General features: G+C 45.1%; 1 protein-coding gene and 1 long non-coding RNA gene across 2 annotated transcripts in view; one reads left to right on the top strand and one right to left on the bottom strand.

Moving 5' to 3' along the window:
- LOC142651494 (uncharacterized) overlaps positions 1 to 10,396 on the bottom strand; it is a 57,866-nt gene extending 47,470 nt beyond the window's left edge. Inside the window, exon 1 of the long non-coding RNA XR_012847632.1 lies at positions 10,311 to 10,396. This is a non-coding gene — a long non-coding RNA (uncharacterized LOC142651494). The remainder of the gene's footprint in view (positions 1 to 10,310) is intronic.
- MAPRE2 (microtubule associated protein RP/EB family member 2) overlaps positions 5,315 to 12,050 on the top strand; it is a 162,489-nt gene continuing 155,753 nt past the window's right edge. The window contains exon 1 of the mRNA XM_075826290.1: positions 5,315 to 5,411. The gene's annotated coding sequence lies outside the window, so the exon portion shown is untranslated. The remainder of the gene's footprint in view (positions 5,412 to 12,050) is intronic.

The raw sequence follows: 12,050 nt of genomic DNA, 5'->3' as shown, positions 1-12,050 counted from the left end.
CCCTGTAGGGAACGCCATACAGCGCCCCCTGTAGGGAACGCCATACAGCGCCCCCCCTGCAGGGAACGCCATACAGCGCCCCCCCTGCAGGGAACGACATACAGCGCCCCCCCCTGCAGGGAACGCCATACAGCGCCCCCCCTGCAGGGAACGCCATACAGCGCCCCCCCCTGCAGGGAACGCCATGCAGCGCCCCCTCCTGCAGGGAACGCCATACAGCACCCCCCCCTGTAGGGAACGCCATACAGCCCCCCCCCCCCAAAGAATGCGGCCTATAGTGTGTCCTACAAATAACAGGCATCCCCTATCCGCAGGATAGGGGATACATGTGTGATCGCTGGCAGCGATAGGGAGAACGGGGGACTGAAAGTCCCCCCCAAGTTCTCCATGACTAACCTCTGACTTCCGGCGTCTGTGTCGGCAGCTCAATAAAAATGAAAGGAGCGCTGGTCACGCATGCGCACAAGCGCGACCGGCGCTCCATTCATTTCTACGGAGCTGCCGACACAGACCCCGGAAGTCCGAGGTTTGTGATGGAGAACGTCAGGGTACTTCCAGTCCCCCGTTCTCCCTATCGCTGCCAGCGATCACACATGTATCCCCTCTACTGTGGATAGGGGATACATGTCTTTTGTTTAATGGCAGAGCGGGGAGATACCTCCCTTCTCTGCCGTAGTGTTCAGTGGCGTCCCGCTGTAGCAGCCATAGCGGCTGCTAGCGGAGCCTCCAGCCATGGTGAGGGCCCGTGCCGGTGGGCGACACGGGCCCCCTAATGCCGCGGGCCCCGTAGCAGTCGCTACGGCTGCTACGGCGGTAGTTACGCCACTGGCCTCTTCTCTCTATCAGTGCTGACAGAGAGAAGGGGCTGCCGATTAGTGCAGTGCAGTATCTGTCTGTATGTGTGCCTCTGCCCGCCCGGCCGTTGCTAAGCAACAGCTCCATCACACACGGACAGCACACGGATGCCTTCCGTGTGCCTTCAGTTTTTTTGACGGCCCCATTGACTTGCATTGGCCTCACGGTCACGGAATCTCGGACCAAAGTAGGACATGCTCTACTTTTGTCCGAACGGAGCAACGGGACCGTCAAAAAAACTGAAGTGTTCATGGCCCCATTGAAATGAATGGGTCAGGGTGCTAGCCGTCAGAAAAACGGCTAGCACCCTGAAGAAAAAGACTGAAGTGGGCATGAAGCCTTAGGGCTCATCAGTACCAAGCATGGCCCCATGAACAATGTCTGGTACAAAAGTGAAGGGGCCCCTTCGTTCTGCTGATTGTGGTGGTCAGACCCCTTGCTGATATCACATTGATATATATATAAATTCATAGAAAACCCCTTTAAAGTAATATTTTGCATATATCTTTTCAGTTTAAAGAGGCTCTGTCACCAGATTATAAGTGTCCTATCTCCTACATAATCTGATCGGCGCTGTGTTGTAGATAACAGCAGTGGTTTTTATTTTGAAAAACAATCATTTTTGAGCAAGTTATGAGCAATTTTAGATTTATGCTAATTAGTTTCTTAATAGACAACTGGGCGTGTTTTTACTTTTTACCAACTTGGCATTATACAGAGAAGTGTATGACGCTGACCAATCAGTGACCAATCAGCGTCATACACTTCTCATTGTTCCAGCCCATTGTTACAGCGTGATTGTGCAGTGAAAGAAGCTGAGCTGGAACAGCAAAAGGGATCCTGAAGCTGGAAATGGGCCAATGACGGCAAGTAGGGTTGCCAAGCAGCCTCCCTGGATACAGCTGGGGTGTTGATGGTGGGTGGAGATGCCAAGGACCCTCCCCGAAAGCAGACTGTTGAGATAGCTGGGTCAAGTTGCTAGCTGGGTCAAGTTGCCAGAGACCCCTCCCCGTGAGAAATGTTCGGTGGATAGAAATTGCCAGGAGTTTCCCCATGAAAGTAATTTGCTAAAAGGCCACAGAGAAAGTTTCCCGACACATCCACTACCGTTCAAAAGTTTAGGGTCACTTAGAAATGTCCTTATTTTTTAAAGAAAAGCTATTTTTTTTTTCAATGAATATAACATTAAATTAATCAGAAATACACTCTATGCATTGTTAATGTGCTAAATGACTATTCTAGCTGCAAACGTCTGGTTTTTAATGCAATATCTACATAGGTTTATAGAGGCCCATTTCCAGCAACCATCACTCCAGTGTTCTAATGGTACATTGTGTTTGCTACCTGTGTTACAAGGCTAATGGATGATTAGAAAACACTTGAAAACCCTTGTGCCATTATGTTAGCACCGCTGTAAACAGTTTTGCTGTTTAGAGGAGCAATAAAACTGACCTTCCTTTGAGCTAGTTGAGAATCTGGAGCATTACATTTGTGGGTTCGATTAAACTCTCCAAATGGCTAGAAAAAGAGAGCTTTCATGTGAAACTCGACAGTCTATTCTTGTTCTTAGAAATGAAGGCTATTCCATGCGAGAAATTGCCAAGAAACTGAAGATTTCCTACAACGGTGTGTACTACTCCCTTCAGAGGACAGCACACACAGGCTCTAACCAGAGTAGAAAGAGAAGTGGGAGGCCCCGCTGCACAACTGAGCAACAAGACAAGTACATTAGAGTCTCTAGTTTGAGAAATAGACGCCTCACAGGTCCTCAACTGGCAGCTTCATTAAATAGTACCCGCAAAACGCCAGTGTCAACGTCTACAGTGAAGAGGCGACTCCGGGATGCTGGCCTTAAGGGCAGAGTGGCAAAGAAAAAGCCATATCTGAGACTGGCTAATAAAAGGAAAAGATTAATATGGGCAAAAGCACACAGACATTGGACAGAGGAAAATTGGAAAAAAGTGTTATGGACAGACGAATCGAAGTTTGAGGTGTTTGGATCACACAGAAGAACATTTGTGAGACGCAGAACAACTGAAAAGATGCTGGAAGAGTGCCTGACGCCATCTGTCAAGCATGGTGGAGGTAATGTGATGGTCTGGGGTTGCTTTGGTGCTGGTAAAGTGGGAGATTTGTACAAGGTAAAAGGGATTTTGAATAAGGAAGGCTATCACTCCATTTTGCAACGCCATGCCATACCCTGTGGACAGCGCTTGATTGGAGCCAATTTCATCCTACAACAGGACAATGACCCAAATCACACCTCCAAATTATGCAGGAACTATTTAGGGAAGAAGCGGGCAGCTGGTATTCTATCTGTAATGGAGTGGCCAGCGCAGTCACCAGATCTCAACCCCATAGAGCTGTTGTGGGAGCAGATTGACCGTATGGTACGCAAGAAGTGCCCATCAAGCCAATCCAACTTGTGGGAGGGCCTTCTGGAAGCATGGGGTGAAATTTCTCCTGATTACCTCAGCAAATTAACAGCTAGAATGCCAAAGGTCTGCAATGCTGTAATTGCTGCAAATGGAGCATTCTTTGACGAAAGCAAAGTTTGAAGGAGAAAATTATTATTTCAAATAAAAATCATTATTTCTAACCTTGTCAATGTCTTGACTATATTTTCTAGTCATTTTGCAGCTCATTTGATAAATATAAGTGTGAGTTTTCATGGAAAACACAAAATTGTCTGGGTGACCCCAAACTTTTGAACGGTAGTGTACGTAACTAGAGCTTCCCGACGCATACGATATACATACGTCACAGGCCTACGTCTATTATATGCGTCAGGAAGCTCCAGTTACATCACTGCCCATATGCAGCCACTGCATCGGGAATCAGAGTGCTTCCCCTCTCTGAATCCTGATACTCTGCACGGGGGAAATTGGCCCTCGGGAAGCTCTTGACGTCACTGTCCATATATAGACAGACAGTGACATCAGCAGCTTCCCAGGGCAGAGAGAAAGCAGTCAAGCTCAGCTGGAGCAAACTTCCGGCTGCCCCAGCCTCCAAGCAGCAGATGAATGGAGGAAGATCTGTCCCTGCAGCTTCGTCATTCACTGGAGGATCGTACAGCCCAAGGGGTGAGTGCAGCACACTGTGTCCCCTCTCTGCCAAGGGGTTTCCAACCCTAGGGAAGCTCTTAACGTCACTACCCATATATGGACAGTGATGTCAGCAGCTTCCCCAGGGTCAGAGTCCCTATATTGTGTCAAGAGAGCGGAAGGAGTCTGTATAGCAACATATCCCTCTGTATGCCTATACAGTGGGATATATTGCAGCTCCAAACAGAAGGTCCTAAACGTGATGTGAAGGGCGTCTAAGGGTATGTTCACACACAAACGCAAAATATCTCTGAAATTACGGAGCTGTTTTCAGGCGAAAACACCGCCTGAATTTCAGACGTTTTTGCAAGTACTTAAGTCCATTACGGACGTAATTGGAGCTGTTTTTCAATGGAGTCATTGAAAAACGGCTCCAAAAACGTCCAAAGAAGTGACATGCACTTCTTTGACGCGGGCGTCTTTTTAGGCGCCGTCTTTTGACAGCGACGCGTAAAATTACACCTCGTGTGAACAGAACATTGTAAAACCCATTGCAAGCAATGGGCAGATGTTTGCAGTCGTGATGGAGCCGTCTTTTCAGGCGTAATTCGAGGCGTAAAACGCCCGAATTACATCTGAAAATGGGCCATGTGAACATACCCTAACACTACATTGCCTTTCCCGCTTGGCTTTTAGCAGATAAATAAATGTTTGTGAATTTGGTGTGAAAAGCTACATCAGCATATTTATTACACGTTCTCCAACGCAGTCCTTAAAATGTCTCTTGACTGTTTTATAAATGTGGCGTTAGTTGACGCTTTATTTAGCCATACACCCTTTTTCCAACGTAAAAAAAAAAAATTGGACTAATCGAACTTGGACATATTTCTGATGCAACTGCAATAGTCTAGTGCGAAGATTTGGTGCCTTGTATGGGCGAGTTTTACGCCATTTTTTGGTGTAAAATGCTTTATGATTCTCCCTCTTATAGCTGCGTATAGCCAGCTTTTTGAGTGCTCTGGTTGGCACTTTAAGGAACTCTTTGGCTAGTATTTATGGAGATCTGAGGGTGGCACACTGGGACATCACTACCCACCATGTTGGACAAAATATCAGCGCAGCACAAATGCAGTCATGTGAGGCACAACGTATGTAAACACCAGATCGTAGAGCTGAGGGCAGGTCCGTGTATCACAGGTACAGGTATCTGACACGCGCGGGTTACCGCCCACCCACAGTACAACACAGAGACTCTCACCCTCCAGCTTGGAAACTCAGCAGACACGTCACACGTCCTCCTAGGCCCGCCCACACCAGACGGCTTCCCCAGACTTCCAGCAGTGTGAGACGAGTAGGCGTGTATCTGATGGTCATGTGACCTAGCAGAAGGGCTGGGTGGGCTGGGCGTGTCGCTGAAGCTTGACAGAGAGGGAGGGGATACAACAAAGCGGAGGAGCCGGCAGCAGCTGTCACTGAGTTCGAGTCCGGGTGACGGCGCGATAGCAGCAGCAGGTGAGTCAAGTGCATTGGTGGCTGTTAAGTGCAGATGTGCGGTACAGTGTGCTGTTTATTACTGTGCGCACCTGTATGCGGGTACCAGTGCTCCTACACTAGTGCACCTGTATATACTCGTAGCTGCCAGCACTGCATTGTGCACATGTATGACTGGCTACACTGTACCGGCACACAAGCTCATCTATACAATATTCAGGGTGTATGTTTCTACATAGCTGCGCGTCACACCACACCCACACACTGTGGGCACCTGACACATCCATGCAGCTCATTGTAATATCAGATGGCAGAAATTGTTGCTAAATTGTAATAAGTGATGTGTATACATGTGGGTTATAACCACTTCTGCTGTGTATACAGGCATACCCTGCGTTTCCTCTATGACACGTGACCAGGAAGTGTCACCAACTCTGCAAGACTGACTCCAGACCTGCTGTCCGCTTGCCATGCTGACAGCATGTGGGTACTGTGCCAACACTGCTTCATTGCTAGCTTACTACTCAGCCCATTCATTGTCCCCACATCTGTAATACATTGGATTATTTACACACTCTTTCCAGGCTACAAGTAACTTCTTACTGCTTCCATAAGTACTTGAGTTTTTAAAGTGCTGCTATTCCCTGCTTTACTACAGGTAGGATCACGTTTTACAGCTCCCTGTGGTGCACTACATCAGCACTAACCCATTTCATGGTAATCCCCTCATTTCCCATTGTAACATCCACAAGAGGATGGCAGCTGGTTAACCCTCCTGCGTTCACTGGTCAGCCCTATTCCATGTATTAATAATTAGAGTTATTGAAGTGCTTTCAAGACCCTATTGCCCCCAGAGATCCATCCCGCAGCTGCCTGCCCTCCTGAAGCACTAATGTAGGCGCTGAATCAATGAATGGGCACATTTATGGATTGCTTGTGATGTGGGGGAAGGCCTGGTCTAGAACATGATGTGGTGACATTACAGATCTGCCAGGACAGAATCGCTATATGGTTACATAAAGATATATATATATATATATATATATATACATTGGAAAAGTTTCTAGCGCAAGAACCTGTATTGCTTTTAGCCACATCAGCCTTCTCTCCAGAGAATGACTAGCACAATAGAGACATCTTGTTTGCACAAAGTATGACAGGCAATGGTTACATTAATGTGACCGAGGAAGAAGACGGTTATCACATTACAGTACTTATAGATAGATCTACTGTCTACGGGGTTCTTGAGTTGAATTATTCTAGTAAAATTGGTTGTTTTGTTACATAAAAGGCTACAGTTAGACCGAACATTAGCAAACTAACTTTTGATAATATACTTTGTTACAGCAAATATCACTCGCAAGCTGAGCAAATATACCCTGAAAGTTATTTTGTAGCTTCATTCACGTCACTTGAATGTTCAGGGATCTCCAGCCAGGACTCCACCTGCGAATACTAGTCAGACCTGCTGTAAATTGTGTCATCGTACTGTCTGTCTAATGGGGGTTTTTTTATACATTACTTGTCGTGTCATCTATTGAGAATTTGGAAATGAATGAGGATTCCCCTCCCTACACTGTTTTTTTTACATGGTAATAAAACATTTCATTAGGGTCACATCAGCGGGTTGTCACAGCTGGGATTGTCCCCGTACATGTCCCGTCATTGATTTTAATGGGTGGCAGCACAAATAAGTTCACGTCACCATTTAAACTACTGAAAGTATGAGCATGAGTGGACATGTTTGCATGGTCAGCTTTCAGTCAGTCAGTCTCTCAGCATGATGGGGTGGGGGGATTCCCAGGCCCCAACCAATGTAATTCTTATGGCAAGTCTGATTAATATGTTGTTAAAGGGTAGTCCACCTTATAGGCTATGTACACATTTGAAAGGCATTTTTTTTTTAAATAAAAAGGTCAATCTGTGATTGTTGCAACTTTATAAATATTTTTTATTAAAGGGAAACTCCGGCCAAACAAAACTTTCCCATGTGTACCATTATGGTATTCCATGCGTCAGTCTCCTGTTATTTTTCTTGCTGCTTCTATCTCTATATATTAGACTGGGATGGTTGCTTAGCAGCAGTGTGAATCAGGCTCGGTGACGCTTTCTCTACTTGATTCTATGGAGATCTAGGTGTCACCCATCACAGGCTTCAGCAGTTTCTGTACCAAACTAGTTTTCCACAGGGGTGGGACAGAAACTTCTATCATCAGCTGCCACTGATACTTAGACAGGATCCTGTCACACAGGTATAATGTAGAAGAATATAGTGCAGCCGCCCTGTCTGTATACTTATGGTTTCTCAGCTTATTCAGGAGAATATAGAGAGAATGATAATCACAGTTACCCCACAGCATGCAGAAATTGTATGGACTTTAGCTGGTCATGTGATGCTGTGCTGAAGCATCATGGGATAGATAGCAATACAGAGAGGAAGAGAAAGCTGGAGAAATCTAAGAATCAAGATGGAGGCTTTTTTAAAGCACAGACAAGGTAGCAGTTTAATAAGTAAGGACAGAATATATAAAAGAAGTGTAGAGTGTGGTATACAGTCAAGTGGGGAATGTAGACATGGAATGTTGTGTTTCCACTAGAGGTCTTCTTTAAAAATTATTTTTACTTTTTGATATATAGCTGCTTTGTATTCTGTATACAGAGCAGCTGTATGTAGCGCTAAATCCTGTTCCCATCAGGTCCACAGGACTGATGGGTTCAGTGCAGGATCCACCTGTATTCTATCACATCTAAGTTATGAACTTAGATGTGATAGATCACAGGTGCATCCTGCGTGTCAATATGGGCTTAAAGTGCAGACTCTCAGCTTTAATTTGAGGATATTCACATCCTAACTTGAGGAAGGGTTTCGGAATTACAGTCTCTGGGACACGCACCTGTCTCTAGAACGGGGCCCCCTAAACCCCGTTCTACCTTTCTCGGTTCCCGCTGCCTCCCGGGCCACTTCATAATTTCCATCCATGTAATCAGGAAAACAGCGTAGCTCGCGGGCTACGCTGTTTCTGTAACTGCCATTCACTTCTATAGGAGTTACGAAAACAGCGCAACTCCGCGAGCTACGCTGTTTTCTTAATTTCCAACCATGTAATCAAGAAGTGGCCAGGGAGGCAGCAGGAACCGGGAAATGTAGAACAGTGTTTAGGGGGCCCCATTCTAGAGATCGGTACTCGTCCCAGAGGTGGGACCCGCATCGATCTGACATTTATGGCATATCCTCTGGATATGCCATAAATGTCCCTGATGGAAAAACCCCTTTAAGTTTCCTTACATGAAATACTACACTTTCCTCATCAATCTATGTAAGCTGTAGTTCCTTTTTTGCAGATAGATTCAGTATACATACACTAATGAAAGCAGAGAATGTAATGTTACATTTCCCATTTTTTGTATTTGTATTCTGTAAAAATGTATGCTGTCTCGACTACTGTTGCCAATTTTATTGTTAGAAGGGTCTCGAAACCATGCAACCCCCTTAAAGGGGTTGTCCACCTTCTGACAACTGACTGGATAGGTCATCAGTATGTCATCGGTGCGGGTCCAACACCCGGACCCCGCACCGATAAGCCGCTCCGGTGGCCTGCGGGCACCAGATGTTGTGGCACATAATGCTATGTACGGAGCCCGGAAGCAGTTGGCTCCGTACATCGCATAGTGGCCATGCTGCAGAACTGCAGGTCCGCTCCTATTCACTTGACCGGAGCTATCTGCTTCTGGCTTGTACGCCCGGTGCACGGAGGCACCAGACCAGCTGATATGTTGTGGTCCGACACCCGGGCCCCGTTCGGATCATGTACTGATGACCTATCCGGTGGACAGGTCATTAGTTGTCAGAAACTGGAAAACCCCTTTTAAGGTGTAACCTTCAGTTATTTGACAGTCTGACAGAAAATATGATACCTAATAACCGAATATCTGTACAGATAGTTTGAAGCTGTACGTTCTCCAGTTGAGCTGGCAACATAAATTAAATTTTTAGGGAAAGAAGGAGGACGATGTTTTAAAATGTTGTTATACTTCCCGCTAAAATTTGAGTCTTGATATAATGTCCAAATATAGGCCGTGAGTCTTGTCAGTACCATGGACAGTGAAGTGGCTTCTAAAGATCCTAAAACCTTAGCAACTAATGCATTTGTAAAATTCAGAAATGAAAGTCAGGGTAAAACACTAAGGGCCGGAGGTACTAATACAGACGTTTCATACACCAGTCTTCGTCAGAAGTCGGTAGCAGTAAATGCAAATAACTATTTATTAAGAATCACGTCTTAATACATTTAGTCGCATCTTGTGCTGTCCATGCACCTGACTTTGAAATCTACAGCACTGCTAAGCTAAAAAAAAGTTACTAAATCTGTTGGACTGTGCTTGCCCCAGCCACTTTAATAAATGCGGGCCAACGGGCTCCATGTATCAAAACTGTATAAAGGAAAAACTGGCCTTGTTGCCCATAGCAACCAGAGTTGCTTTTTTTTTTAGAATGCTCTGGAAAAATTAAAGCTGCTCTGTGATTGGTTGTTATAGGAAAAGACTGTTTTGATAAATCAGGCCCTAAGGTTTAACACTTTTCCTGTCCTGTGTTTGCCCAGGGATGCAAAACGTATATTCTGCCATCTAAAAAAAATGTTCTTATCTAAAAAGTAAAGGTGGATGGAACCCAAAAACGATACCGTTTCTCTTCTGTGGTTTGTAACGGGTTAATGCTTATGGGGTCTCATTCATCAAAACAGTCTTACAGTAAGGGTATGTTCACACAGGGTGGATATACTGCGTAAAAGCACACAGCGTAACCGCCCTGTGTGCTGCAGGGAATTCTAGCCGAAAAACTGCACCAAATTGTGGTGCAGTTTTTAGAACGGAATTTGCGCTGCGAAAAACTGCACCAAAATATAATATATTCATACTTACGTAGTTATGGTAACGTGTCCCTCTGCCATCATGCAGCCGGTGAGTTGCTGCAGCGGTCACATCGGACGAAACATCCTCCCAGGAGGCCAGCCTGAACGAAGAAACATAGAATTCTGGGTAAGTATAAGATTTTTTCTTTTCTGAGTTGTTTTTTTTGAGGCGGAACCGCTGCTTTTCTGCCACAAAGAAAATGCAAGCTCTGCTATTTGTTGCGGGTTTTACCTCCCATTGAATTCAATTGGGAAAACCTGCAACAAATAAACAGTGATTACGCAAATACAATTGACATGCTGCGGATTAAGAAACCACACCGCAGGTCAATTTCTGAGCGTTTTTTCCGTGTGCGCAGCGTGTGGATGAGATTTTGTTCAAATCTCATCCACTCTGCTGCTACTGTACTACGCTGCGGGTTTTCCACAACAAAATCCGTTGCGGAAAAGCCGCAGTATTTACGCTACGTGTGAACTTACCCTAAAACTGTCTTTATTGCCCGTAGCAACCAATCAGTGGTCAGAGTTAATTTTACCAGTGCAAAATTAAAATGATGCCCATTGAATCCTTCTCTGCCAGTAGGGTGGCACTCTGCGGAGGGTAGTTGTGTTGCGTGAGTGTGTCCAACATGCCGTATTCGATTCAACAAAGAATAGTGATAGTGAATACCTATATACGCACAGGCTTATTCAAAGAAATACAGGACTGTTTTGCTGGTCAATTTCTGGACCTTCCTATTCCAGCAAAAAGCAACATACATGGTTTGGTGCGGAAGCGGCGTAACAGGATTCAATGCCTAAAAAAAGGGACAACCACTGCCATTTGGACCAGTTGCTATAAATCATATCTGATAAAGCATGTTTTCATCTAGCCGGATGTGTTAATTTTCAGAACAATAGGTACTGGCACAAAGAAAATTCACACAAGCTGCACCAACAGCTTCATGATCCAGAAATCGCCAATTGGTGTGCGGTTTTGGGTATGTAGATTGTGGGTCCAATATTCTTTAGTGAAAATGTGAACACATCTGTGTACATGAACAACTTCTAGCAATTGCATGCACAGTTAACTATCACAATTCTAACACAAGCGTGAGTGATGTTTCATTCAACAAGATGGGGCAACTTGCCAAATGGTGCATGCATCCCTGTGCCAAGTTGATGCGCCATTCACAAAAGAACGTAAGGTGAGGAAAGTTTGTGGCCTCCATGGTCATATGACCTAAAGGTGTGCGACTTTTATCTGCGTTGTTACTTGAAGGGTAGGGTCTATGAAACTAATCCCCAGACAGTTCCCGAACAGCAAATTTAAATTGATGTATGGAATGTGTGGTGTGGCAGAAGGTGTTCCTGAACATAAGACGGGCACAACTGTGTATAGCCACTGGTGGAAACCGCTTCCAGCATCTTCTGTAACGGGTAAGTATGTAATTCTTCCATTATCCTGTACAAACCACACAAGGGATATAGAGTTTTCGTTTTCGGGGCCCATCCTGTACAACTTGGCACAAGCAAAACCTGTACATATGTGTCCTACAAATACCTAGCGCTTTTTATATAGGTTTATGTAACTACAGTGTATGGCTGGTGACTGAGCCGCTGAATATGCTGACATTTAATTTACTTGCACTGTTTTTCTTTCTACTGCGTGTTGTGCATTTGGTTTACTACAATATAAAGTTGCAAGCTAAAGTAAGTGAACCCCTTTGGAATACCTGGATTTCTGCATTAATTACTAATAAATTGTGGT

Source organism: Rhinoderma darwinii, chromosome 5 (assembly GCF_050947455.1).
Source record: "Rhinoderma darwinii isolate aRhiDar2 chromosome 5, aRhiDar2.hap1, whole genome shotgun sequence".
In the NCBI taxonomy this organism is placed as follows: Eukaryota; Metazoa; Chordata; class Amphibia; order Anura; family Rhinodermatidae; genus Rhinoderma; species Rhinoderma darwinii.
Note: the sequence above shows the minus strand (reverse complement) of the source record. Positions and strands in the feature narration are given on the sequence as shown.